At 42.9% G+C, this 13863-nt stretch overlaps 1 long non-coding RNA gene across 1 annotated transcript; it reads right to left on the reverse strand.

Moving 5' to 3' along the window:
- Window positions 1–283: 283 nt before the first annotated feature.
- On the reverse strand, window positions 284–2180 carry LOC133378269 (uncharacterized). Its single transcript, XR_009760923.1, has 2 exons — window positions 2137–2180; window positions 284–1970 (listed from the first exon to the last, which is right to left on the reverse strand). It is a non-coding gene; the product is annotated as an uncharacterized LOC133378269 (long non-coding RNA).
- Window positions 2181–13863: the final 11683 nt, after the last annotated feature.

Raw genomic sequence — 13863 nt, forward strand, 5'->3', positions numbered from 1 at the left:
AGCAAACCAAACCCTTGATAGGAAAATATACTTAAAGTTTTATGAAAATGGTACCTTACACCTCAAAGGTTAAGTTCTGTCTATGGCTCTGTTGAACTTAAGTGCTGGAAAAAGGATTATATTGCTTTGGGAATACTAACATATGTGGTTGGGTTGTCCAAATATTCAAGAATTTTTGGATAAGGTGTTGGTGGAGTGTAGCAAATTAGTTGGGCACACTAATCTTTTAAAAAACATTTTGGTGTTATTGACTCTTTTGACAAACAAAACAAAGCAATACTACTGAAAGAGATGTTCACCTTTTTATTGGTAGCTGCAAGACAAATAACAGGAAAGTGTTGGAAAGAGGAGGATGGATGTACAGAACAAGAATGATATAACTATGTATGGAATAATGCAGTAGCTGAGAAGATTTCCAGCCAAGTCTGAGCTTTGAGATGGCAGGACTTGGAAGAAGATTGTGTGGCTCAGTGGTATGACCTTATTCAATGGCTGAAGAGACCAAATGAGACTGTAACACCTTCCTCCACCAATGGCCCACTATGGTGCAACCTGTTAGAAAAAAAACTTTACAAGGACATTATTTTTAACCATCTGTGCCAACTTTCCTCAACCGTTATGGAAGTACTTAATAGCATAGCTTATAGGCAACAATGAAAGAAAATATTTGGGAAAAGTGCCTGCCAGCTGACAGCCCGTCCATTTGCACAGAGGCATAACTATGTGTAGGCATGCAAGGTGCTGTTGTGAAATGGTTAGGCTTTGAGCCTTCTGAAACTAAAATGAGGTTCTCCACAGCTGTTTATTGTGTTAGGTTGCCCACACAGCATCATCAGGAAACTACACTGCTCCCACTCTGTATGGTCTTCTGTCATCATTAAACCTTGGAGTTTGCCAATACCTTACTTTTCCTCTGCCATCTTGAAAACATGTTTAATTATTCCTTATGGAAAAGAGAACATTACTTAACTTAGGTTGATTTTAACAGCAATTGATGTATGTCAAGATCTTTTGCCCATTTTGTGCCCCAGTCTCTAGATGTGCCCCTTCCTGGTTACCCTACTTAACACTAGCTCTTCTTGCCAGTCAGGGCCATTGTCAATAGTCACTGCTGCAGTAGAAGTGGGTAGTGAGGAGATAACTGGTCCATCCGAGGAACCATTTCCTTTTTGCTGTTGCACCTCTAAATCATTGCCTTGTCATGAAGAATTTGATTGCAGGTAAACCTGCTACCAGCTCTGTGCCCTATATGAGGAGTGGGAAACCCTCCAGATGCTGCTGAACTACATCTCCCAGTCAGCATGGTCAATAGCCAAGGCTGATGGGAGTTGTAGTCCAACATCATCCAGAGGGCCAAAGGTTCCCCACCCCTGCTCAATACACTGCCCCTAAGGATAGAGCTACTTGAGCGGTGAAGATTAGGCTCCGAGCAGATGTTCCTGGGCCAGACAGCTTTTATCCTCTGCTGAGAGGTAGTCCAGTCAGTTTTCCCTTTCCTGCCTCCTGTTTTTCCCCCCTGCAGCACAGACAATCTACCCAGCATGTGGGAATAAACTCCTGAGTGTGCAAGTTCAGCAATCAAAACAGGTTCTTCATATTGAGAGGTTAATTTGGGAAGAAGAGGATACAGATGGGAATGGAGTCAGACAGGCAGTATTTTTTAAAAGAACAAAAGGTTTGCTCTAGCAAACTTGATGTGCAGTTAGGCATGGAGTGTGAAACATCTCCTGTATCTCTGAAAAAAACTCTTCCTGCCCCTGTTTACTATCATGACACCTCTTTCTAAGTGGATTTCCTAGATGCTGTCTCTGATATGGAAGGAGCTTCTCATGGCACCAGTGAGGTAATGGAACCTTAATGCAGCTAAGGGGTCAAAATCTGGCCTTGGTTATTTTTAATACCTGTAAATGTACCCTTTCTCCATCACAGCATGGACTTCCTTCTGTAGGTAACAATAACCTCATCCCATGCTGAAAAAATGATACATACATACATATATCAGTTGAGGCACACAAAGAAAGAAACAAAGAGAACAGGCATACAAACAACAGCATCATCCTGAAATGCAAAATGTACAAGTCATAACCTAAACACTCCTTGGAGAAGACACAAATATTAAAGCTGTGTACACATTACCGTCTTAAAACATAGCAAAGTCAGCTTTCCTCCCAATGTGTTTCAGTTCAAATGTGCACACTGTACAGATCGCTATGCTTTTATCTGTTTCCACGTGACCTGCTCTCTGCCCACAGTAGGGGTGGAGAAGTCATCACCTGATGTGAGTTGCCTGGTTGGTTTCCCCACCCCTCCACCTCCAATTAGTGACTCTTTCATCCCCACCCCCACCCCCACCCCCAGAAATCATCTTCATGCATCTATCATAATTCCAAGTAAGTGTGAAGGCCTAAGTTTGCAGCTGGAAACTGCAACTCTGTGTATGACTACTCAGAAGTCTCACTGAGTTCAGTAGAGCATACTATCAAGTAAAGGGGGGGAATAGGATTACATCTCAAGGTAGCAATCCTAACACCCCTTACCTGGGAGTAAACCAGATGGAATTCAATAGAATTTACATCTGAGTAGATATGGTTAGGATCATGCAGCTAATCTTCCAATGTGCTGGAAAACTTACTGTTGTCTATAATCCACTTGGTGATCTAAACCCATTAAAGTCTCCTTTCTCTGGCAAATTTTCTTTCCCTGGTGTTTCAAATGCACACACCTGTTATTCACTGCGTCTTGAACAATGCTAGTTTTCAAGACTGATCAAAGCTAGCTTGGGGGGAAAACACATTAAATGGCAGCATTTCACAAGAAACTACAGGATACCTTTGGACTGTGTCTAATGGCATGTGTACACAGATTCAAAAACTAGCAGTGGGAGTGCACTGGAGCCAGAGTAAATGGTAATATGTACACAGCCTAAGCTGTTGACTGTGCATATGAAAACAGACAACAATACATAATAACACAGGAAACAATGGTTTATTGTTGGGAGAGGGCCATCTAATTCCTCATTCACACCCTGAGAAAAGTGGCAGGGATGATGATTCCAAGGGGTAGTGAAGTGTTAGCAGACACTCTCAAAATATTTGCTGATTCTCCATTTGCTCCCCCCGTTGTCTATCATAGCATATTCCATCCATCCGTGTGTTGCGCTGCAGCCAACTCAGAAGGGACAGGAAGGGGGGAGGCATGAGTTTCAGGCTCCTTCGCAGTCAGAAGAAGCAGAGTTGGGGATTGTTGTGTCTGAGCAGGAGCGTACGGGAGGGGGGCAGCCTTCTCTCCAGCCAGTTCCCATGAATAATGCCCTTTCCGAGGAGCCGCCCGCGCCGCCCCCAGTTGACGCAGAGAACTTGTGGGAGGAAGCTTCGGAGTCAGTGCCAGTCCCTCCTTTTCCAAGCAGTTCCCAGGAGGATTCCAGTGTGGCACTGCCTCCTGACCTCGAGCCTGTTGCTCGGGAGCAGGTGTCTTCGGATGAGCAGTTGGAGGCGCGTCCCCTGTCTCCTTGTTCCCGCCGCCGAGAGAAACGGACAGGGCAAAGACAGGAATTACGAAGGAGTCAGAGATTACATTCAAAAACATTTCCTATATAAGCCTGCTGCTCCCGGGGGGGGGGGGGGTCGTTGAGTCAACTTCCTTCACACGTTGCAGAGCATGTCTAGAGTATAGTTAGGGACTTTAGTGAGTTAGTGTATAGTTTCCATGAAGCGCAATGCCTTTGATGTATCCATTACTCTAATAAAATGAGATTTACTTGCACACACACTCCAGCCTCATTCTTTCGGCTCTGGACAGGACACCGTGGTCGGTAAAATGAGTACCCAGCATATGCTGTGGGGTAAAGAAAGGCCAGGGAAGGAAATGGCAATCCCACCCCATATATACGGTCTGCCTAGTAAACATCGCAAGATGTCACCCTAAGAGTCGGAAACGACTCGCACTATAAGTGCGGGGACACCTTTACCTTTATATAGCATGGATTAAATCCTTGCTCCCCTAATGATAGTCTATTTTGTTATGTTTGCTATCACTTCACTTCTTTAAACTAATGTAAAGCAGCTTGCTATGATCTGCGTTGAAACTATTAAGTGTAAAAAACCCAACATCATTATCTTTCCCTGAATACAACAGAGATCTCGAATGCATGTGAAATATTTCACTGCAACCTAAGTACACATCTGCTATGTCAGCTCTGTATCCCCTCCAACTTGCTAGTATCTAAATGCCAGCCATGGAAAAAGAAATTGGTGTTCACGAGACTTAGACCTGACAGGCTGCCTTTCTGTTACTGGCCTGCAGCCACACTTCTGTTGGCTCAAGTCTTCTGATTCAATATCATATAAGCTAAACAGAACTTGCCTGAGCCGCACCATTATGAATGCAGACTGTTTACGTTACTGTCAATAGGAAACCAAGCCAGGGAATTTAACAAAAGAACAGTAATGGTCCTTGAGAGCTGGGAGGTTCTCTACAACTTTTGGAATGTCTTTGGGAGGTGACACCCATTAGCTAGTGGGAGGGGGCTCAGACACAGCTTGGTTTTATTGCTGCAATTTTAATTGAGAGAGATGGACAGAGATTTTAGTGGGGGTTGGCTAAAGCTGCTAGGAGCATAGTAGAGGTCTGGATGTGTTGGAGCCAGCCCTACCATGAAGACAGCTGAGGAGAGATAGCTCCCCTCTTGGTTTGGGTACTGTTGAGCTATAAGCTGTCAATTCTTTAGTCTGTTATATTTTTATCACAGTGACAGGTTCCATTTGGATTTTCTGCTTCAGGCCCCAGAACATTTTGGGCTGTTTCTGGTACTTGTATTAAAATTGTATTCTGAGAATTTGGTTTTTGTGCACATTTTATTTGGGTCTCTGGACAGAGTGGCTTTCTTTTCATTTGAGTTTAAAATATGGCATAATCCTAAGTGGCATTCAGCAGTGAAAATGGCTAAACAAAGGTCATCTACTGCAAAGCTTTTAGCATTTCCAAACTATTTTGCATGATAAAAAGTGGGATGTTACTCAGTTGTCAGGGAAAAGCTAGACATTTCTCTCAAGGAGGAACTTATTTTGCATGGAAATTGCAATTTCCCAACACAAAAACACAATGATGGTGGAAATACCATTTCACCTCTTCCAGTTAATGGGCTTATGATGACCATTTGTGCAGCCTGAAGTGTGGTTGTACAGACATCACAGCCACCTAGTAACTAATGCCATGACATCATAGAGCTGAGCAATATAACTTGCTGCCCATACCCACACTTTTATGCTCTTTTACAAAAACTAGGTACAGAGAAAAGTGCACATGATGGAGATGGCAGAAGCTGACTTTCCTATTCCACGTTAGCCCCCCAGCCCCCCTCCCCATACTCCACACTGCTGGGTGGCTCTTTATCCAATTTCCAGACTTTCTCCTGTCACCCTCATCTTCCCCCCCCCCGCCATCCACAGCCTATTCAATTCAGTTGGGTCACCCAGGGCATTTTCAGGGGAAGGGAGTGGGTTGAAAAGTCAATTTCCACCAGTCCCATTATGCATGCTTTTTTGACTCCCCCTCACTATGTCACATGAGTATCAGTGTAGAATAGTATCAGTGTAGAATATATCATTTATGAACATTATTGGTGCAAGAAACAATCTTGTACATTCTTGCCAACAATGAGCCAGAGCTTCCCATAGAAATAACAGGCATGTGGACATTTTGTGGTGAAGGGACATAAAGCTGCCCCCATTTGATCTAGGTCTCACATCTGATGACACAATACTTACTCACTGACTTCAAATGGATTACTTTGCAGGATCCTACCATGCTAGTGTCTGCAGTGGTTGCAGTGATTGAGTGTGAATTTACATTTCTGTTTCTCAGCCCAGTGGTGCTGTCAGGGCAGGACTTCGGGGCCCCCGTCAGCAGAGTGATCAGGAAGGAAGTCCTCTGAACACAGCAGAACCGGCTTACCACATTCTGAAGTAACGGATGTAATACACATTACCATCTAAACAAGGGTGGGGGGCATTACCATCTGAAGAGGGAGGTGGCCGTAAGTTCAAAGACCAAAATTACCTAACCACCTCTACTGTCTCAGTCCGTGGGGTTTTGCTTTGTTTTTTGCTGCTTGTGTGTTTAATTTTTACAATGTAGCATGAGGGGGGGCATTTTATTTGGCTAAAAAATAAAAATCTGATTTTTAAAAGTATTTTTAAGCATACAACAAATTACATATTACTATTTTGTGTGTGTGTGCCTGAGTCAGTATCTAAAAGAATCTTACACAGTGTGGAGACTTGCCCTTTATTATTGGACTTATTATATATTACATATTTTGAAATTAATATTTCGTACTGAAGAATCTAAACCCATTTTGGCAGCCCCTCTATGGGCTTATCTTGGCTGCTGTCCTCTGAATAACAGACAGGGACCCTCTGCCCACTTGGAGCTTCCAATGCTCTTAATTATTCCATCTATAACATATGATAATTATAGTTTTTTATTTCCAGATATTTTGATGAAAAAAGATTTATAGTAAACATCTTTTCATTAATGACAAATTAAATCTGTAGAACCCATTCAGTACATGGATCTACTCTTTTTTGCTGTCTTCAAGTTACTCTCCATTATGTAAGTTGTTAAATACATGAACTAAAACCTTTGTCTTAGATATTGTTTGTGATGAGGGTTTGGCTTAAAAATGCTGTTTTGAAATGTAAAAGTTCTGAGGCTATCTTGGCAAATCAACATCTTTCCCTCCCCCGCCACCAAGCAATATTTCTCATCCATCCGGACCTCTATAAACATGCATTAAAAACCAGTTTATTTCACTAGAAAGAAAATAATGTTATTGGCAAGCATACTCTCAGACCTTAAGCAAAATTTATGGGATATTTAATCAAGGAAATAGTCCATCCATCCTTACTGTGGAGAATATGTAGGGGGTCTAGACATACACATTTAGGATCCAGGTAACTGAAAGAGCTGAGGAATGTAAACGGAAAACTGCACCAAACATTCTCATCTCTCCTTGTTAATACCACTCAGATTTCTCTTTGGTAAAAATCAAAAGGACAACCAAACCTCCCTTCTTCGAACTGCTTATTTTGGGGGGCAGGAATAGACTGATGGAGAATAAATAGTTTGAATTCCACTGATGTTATGCCATACACGGGCCCCAAGAGGTGTTGGGGTTTATGGGTTAAAACAATTATGTGGTTCTATCTCTAGCAAAGTAAAATGGCAAAAAACAGAATGAGCAATAACCAGTCCCACTCTCCACCCTTCGTACTGACTCACACAGTCTAGCAGAATAAAGCAATCACATTTTCCCCAGTAAAGTATATAAAAGCAGTTTACTCACAAACACTTCATGTATACAGTGATACAGGCACAGCTTAGGAAATTAGAAAGAAGAAATGGAAGTCACTTTTAGTCCACAATTTTCAACTTCTGGCAAGCAACACCATACCTGTTTGCTCCATGTGGTAATGGCGAATTCAAAAAGGCAGCAGAGCAAGGAGGAAGAGGAGGGGGAAAAGAATCAAAGAGGAAATAACATCACAGCAAACTATAGAGTTTTCTTGAGTCTAATCAGAGACTGTACTAAAGCATGTATAACCCTGCCCCCTATGACAGTATGTGAAGTTGCCTATTAGTTGTATTCTTTGTCTCTGCTAATGTTTCTGATGGCTCAAAGCTGCTAGTCCCTTGACTTGTGTACCATGACAGATAATTCTAAATCAAATTAATGAGATCCTTCAGAGAGAAGGCTGAGTCTAAACTAAACATAGCCAGTGTTTTAGAGCTTTGTCTAAAGCTGTACCTTCCAATAACAAATGTTTTATTTCCCTTGAGCTGAGAAATACTTATAGCTGCCTGGCATAGTCTAGTGCCTATAAAGGGGAGTCAAAGCACCAGACAGGTGTTACACACCATGCCTGCCTGCTTGCCTGCCTTCTTGCTTGCTTGCTGCTGCTCAGCTACTACCACCACCACCCTCTCCCTGTTGGACTTCTGCTCTGCAGGTGTCATGCCTTGCAGGACCAGGCCCCAGGTACTCAGCCAGCTGTTGCTGATATCATCCACCTGTCCCTTCTCTGGAGGGAATACATAAGCTGGCTGGCTGATACAGCTCCTGCTTTGCCTGCCTTTTTGTGGGTCTTGAGTCATGTGTAGGGTTGCCATATTCCAGTTCCACAAATCCAGGCAGGTTAATTTGCATATTATGCAAATTATTTGCATATTATTTGCATATTATGCAAATGTTTGCATATTAATATTTGGATTGTCCAGTTGTTTTGTTTTTGTGCCTAGGAATTACCACCAAAAACTGGGGAAAGATGTGAGATATCTTTTTTTTTTAAGCAACATTTTCAGCCTTAAATGCCTAGTTTCCAACACTATGGAGTATTTATTGATTGATTAAGAGAATTTATATCCTGCCCTTTTGCTGTTAAAAACAGCTCAGCACAGCTTACAAATATAATAAAAACAATAAAAATACACAATCAATATAAAAACATAATAAAAACACAAAATAGCAACAAACATAAAGTAAGTCAGGGCAGCAGCACGGTTAACCATAACATATACAATATATTTCAGAGATGTGGTGAGTGGAGAAAAACAAGCCAAAATGTTAGGAAAAGGAGTCTTTCACACCACATGCTCAGTTGTAAATACTGTTGCAGCAAGTTTTACAAGTTCCTCCAGTATTCCACTGGGGCAGGCACTCAGACATTCAAAGTATCTGTATGTTTCTTAGGTTTTATAAAAGCAGAGCTTTGCTTAACTCAAAAATTCTCAACCACATCTACACAGGTTCCACCTCCATACTCAAAATGAAACTGGGCCTGGAAGTGTGCAACAACCCCACACATACCTTGCTAATTAGATTACCAATGCCAGGATGTCTGTCTTATTGACTACTCTCCTGCTCCCCGGGCATCATGAAAGACCCAGTCCTGGGCTCAGAAAGAAAATAAATATCTGGTCCTCTTCAAAGTATTGATAAGCCTCTTGTTTTAATTGAAATAATAATTATAAATTCTTGTTCTTATCACTAATGGGAGTTAATTATCTTGCATATGCTGCTGTTGCTTCTATGGCTGTAACGGAGTGAGGTTAAAGATAAGCGAAATGCAAATAGGAAAAAAAAACACAGAAGGCAGTAACACTTTCCTAAATGTAATACCATACCAACCACAACAAGATTCCAATGAGTAAGGCAAAAAACTAAGCATCTCACAACCAGTCAGGATTCCTAATCAAAAACCAAAAATATGATAAATGAAGAAATATGTATATAAGCATGACTATCAAATATATTTATTATTTACACAAACTGTAAAGATATTTATAGTGCAATCCTAAGTTTATTTATTCAGAAGCAAGTCCCAGCGTATTCAGTGGGGCTTACTCAAACAGGGACAGAACTGCAACCTCAAGTGATAAGCAACTTCATTCACACAACCCAAAATTCCGAATCATGCCACTTTACGCTGTTTTGCAACTGTTTATACTTGTTTTATGGTCATTGGATTTTAAATGGCTTTATTTCTTGTTGGCAGTTGCATTGGTTTCCAACCCTACCTCACAGGGGTGTTGGAAAGACTCCATACACGCACACGCACACACAGCAGATGTATAAATACATACAGCCCATATAATAGTTTATTGTCAAACCAGTTGGTCATTGCAGAAAAATCAGTATTACTTTCCTACAGAATAAAAACTGTAATACCTAAGTAAGCCCTGCGTACTTGCTTTAAAATTGGACTGGAAACAGAAAGAGTTAGAACACAAACATAATTCTTTTTTACATTCACTCCAAAGTCCCATTGATTTTCAGCACATTCATAACATGTCTACTCAAAGTAAATCCTATTGAATTAAATGGGATTTACTTTGGGCATATGGGATTAGCATTGCTTTTACAAAAAGCAAGTATTGGGAAGGTTTTCAAAACACTGCCCAAGCTCCGACTCCTGCACACAAGAGGAAAAAAACCTGAAAACCGGGGTGGGGTGGGGTGGGTCCACCATTTTGTTTTCTAGACACTGCCTGAGGTCAATGAAACTGAAACACAATCCCTGATTGGCTGCAATGCTGAACGGGCGGGGTTAAAGCTACAAAGTGCTATAGTACAGTACTGTTTAAAGAAAGATTTAACAGTCGAGGGGGGTGGCTGATGTTTTTATGTATATCTCGAGAACTGGACCACCTAGAAACTTACTTTTTTTTTTAAATTAAAGCTGAGAATCCGGGCCATGTACGGGGCTAGCCGGGCGCCAGGTGGCATGCATAGAATCCGGGTAAAACCCAGCTATCCGGGCAATATGGCAACCCTAGTCATGTGCCATCAATCTGCCGCCCAGCGGAGCTCTTCAGAATTGTCTGGGGGCTATTACACTCTGGCCCCAGGGACATGGTAGAATCATCTGAGGCCCACTGTAATGAATTTCCTAGGCACTTCCAGGATAAAATCTCTAGCATCCACCAGGACTTAGACTCCAATGTTATAGCTGGTGAATCAAGTGAGGTATCCAGAGCACAGCCTTGTCCCAATTTCTTGGGTGAGTTTCAGTTGGTACAGCTTGAGGACTTTGACAAGGTGCTTGGACAGGTTTGTGCAACCACTTCTGTGCTGGATCCTTGCCCTTCTTGGCTAATAAAAGCTAGTAGGGATGGAACAGCTGGCTGGGCCAGGGAAGTGATTAATACCTCTCTGTGAGAGGGGGTGGTCCCTGGCTGCCTGAAAGAGGTGGTAAGAGACCCTTCCTGGACTCAGAAAATCTTAATAACTGTAGGCCGGTGGCAAATGCTCCATTCCTGGGCAAGGTCCTTGAACGAGTGGTTGCGGGCCAGCTCCAGACCCTCTTGGATGACACTGATTATCTGGATCCATTTCAGTTGGTTTTTGGGCCTGGTCACCCTGTATGATGACCTTTGTTGGGAGAGAGACAGGGGGAGTGTGACTCTGTGGATTCTTCTTGATCTCTCAGTGGCTTTCGATACCATTGACCATGGTATCCTTCTGGGAAGACTGGCTGAGTTGGGAGTGGGTGGTGGTTCTATTCCTACTTGACGGGTCGGCTCCAGAAGGTGGTGCTTGGGGAACATTGCTCGGCACCCTGGACTCTCCAGTAGGGGGTTCCACAGGGGTCAGTCCTGTCCCCCATGCTGTTCAACATCTACATGAAACAGTTGGGTGCGGTCATCCGGAGCTTTGGAGTGCATTGGCATCAATATGCTGATGACACACAGCTCTATTTCTCCTTTTCATCTTCTTCAGGTGAAGCTGTCAATGTGCTGAACCGGTGCCTGGCTGTGACAATGGACTGGATGAGGGCTAATAAACTGAGGCCCAATCCAGACAAGACTGAGATGCTGCTAGTGGGTGGTTCTTCTGACCGGATGGTGGATGTCCAACCTGTCCTGGATGGGGTTGCACTCCCCCTGAAGGAGCAGGTTTGTAGCTTGGGGGTTCTCCTAGAACCATCTCTGTCACTTGAGACTCAGGTAGCCTTGGTGGCACGGAGTGCTTTCTACCAACTTCGGTTGGTGGCCCAGCTATGCCCCTATCTGAACAGGGATAATGTGGCTTCAGTTGTCCATGCTCTGGTAACCTCCAAGCTAGATTACTGCAATGCGCTCTACGTGGGGCTGCCTTTGGAGACGGTTCGGAAACTGCAGCTTGTGCAAAATGCAGCGGCCAGATTGGTAACAGGGACCAGATGGTCCGAACATATAAAACTGATTCTGGCCCGCTTGCATTGGCTGCCTGTATGTTTCCGAGCTTGATTCAAGGTGCTGATTTTAACCTATAAAGCCTTACACGGCTTGGGACCACAATACCTGATGGAACGCCTCTCCCGAAACGAACCCACCTGTACGCTATGCTCAACATCCGAGGCCCTCCTCCGGGTATCTACTTGGAGGGAAGCTGGGAGGCTGGCAACAAGGGAGAGGGTCTTCTCAGTGGTGGCCCACAAATTATGGAATTATCTTGATGACGAGGTGTGCCTGGTGCCAACACTGTTATCATTTCAGCGCCAGGTGAAGACTTCTACCAGGCATTTTAGCATGTGTTTTAAATGGTTTTAAATTGTGTTTTAAATGATTTTTAAAATATGTGTTTTTAAATTTGTATATTTGTTTTTAATGTTTTTAGTTATTGTAAATCTCCCAGAGAGCTTCGGCTATGGGGTGGTATATAAATACAATCAATCAATCAATCAATGTTTGAACTTATTTTCCTGATATATACTTCCAGATCAGTGGGTGGAAATAGGAATATGCTAGTCCTCAGGCTTACTGATCGCCGCTAGTACAGACTAGATGAATCAGGACAAGAGGGATAGCCCAAATTAGCAACTCAGCACAACAGTTTAATCCCCTTGGGTTACTTTGGCTGAGGTACCTTTCCCTTTACTTCAGGGTTTGTATCAAAGTCCCCCTTCATACATACCCAACAGTGTGGAAGGCACCTCCCAAGGGTGCCATCCCATGCCTCTAGGAAGTGTGTGTGAATACCACAAGTTCACAACCATGTGAGTGCTGCTAATCTTATGTGAATGCCAGTCAAGGAGGAAAGACCCATGTGCTCAACCATAGCCACCTGCTTCTGATAGTCACACACACACTCCCCTGCAGTGAAAGATCATACTGTGGGAAAGTGGTTGGACAGGAACATTGGAAGCTGCTTTATATTGAGTCAGACCATTAGTCCAATTAGTTCAATACTACCTACTGTATTATCTTGAATGTGGGATGTTCTGCATGCAAGGCAGATGCTTTTCCACTGAGCGATGGGCCTTTCCCTATGGGCTGCTGTGATCGTGGTGTATGTATGAAAGGTGGGGGAAAGAAGAGATCCATTATCACTGAGGAAACGGCTATCTGGACATAGTTGTGGTCTCTGATTCCTTGTTAGGTTCTCAAGAACACTGCTAAATGTGAAGATGCTTGCAGATATTACTCCCCACAGCAACCAGATCAGCAAATGCATCAACCAGAGGTGGAAATGGAGAAAGCAGTACATCTATGGCAGAAATTTGACGCTATGGTTGCCCCACCACACTGGATCACAATGTGAACATCACCATTATCCCACTGTAGCTAGCAAGTTATGGGCTTGCCGATTCAGTGCCCTACCATCACAAAACCCTTTGCTGCAGGTCACAATATAGATACCTGTTGTGGAAGTGAATGTTCTTAGGATGTTGACCGACTGCACACCTTTAGAAATAAGAAAGTGCTTTCATTTTCTTTTTATGCGAGTGATGCATGTTTTTCTCCGTGTTGCTCTAAGATCACTGCTAAACTAGCACAGCTGATGAGATACTTTCACATCTGAAGGCCAAAATCCAAAATGATGATACTCCCAGCTTCTTCTGGACAAGGGCTGTCTCTCTCCCTGTTGTTTTAACTAGTATTTTATTGTGTTTTAATTCATTTTTATTGGCGTATAGTTTATTTATCTTGTTTTGCTGTTAGCTTCCTTGTGTCTGCTGCTTGCAGAGAAGGATGAGGCACATATGCTATTTATGAAACAAACAAACAAAATAAGACAAAAAAGATGCTAGAAAATGATGCACACACTCCAAATCTGCTGCCTAAAATGTTTGCTTCATGTTTTCTGGTAAAGCTGGCCTTACAAACCATAGCACTTCAGGAGATATATGCTAAAATCCCAGCTCCCCACTCCACAACTTCCAGAAGCGCACCCTGTACTACTCTACATTTTTGTGTGATTGCCACAGCCACCTATTGGACAATGTCCCTGTGACATCACTAATGAGAACCAATACCTACCCTCCACACCATGCCTCTGCAGATTTGGAACTGTGACTTTGTACACACCATACATTTAAAGCA

Source organism: Rhineura floridana, chromosome 2, assembly GCF_030035675.1.
Source record: "Rhineura floridana isolate rRhiFlo1 chromosome 2, rRhiFlo1.hap2, whole genome shotgun sequence".
NCBI classification, from domain to species: Eukaryota; Metazoa; Chordata; class Lepidosauria; order Squamata; family Rhineuridae; genus Rhineura; species Rhineura floridana.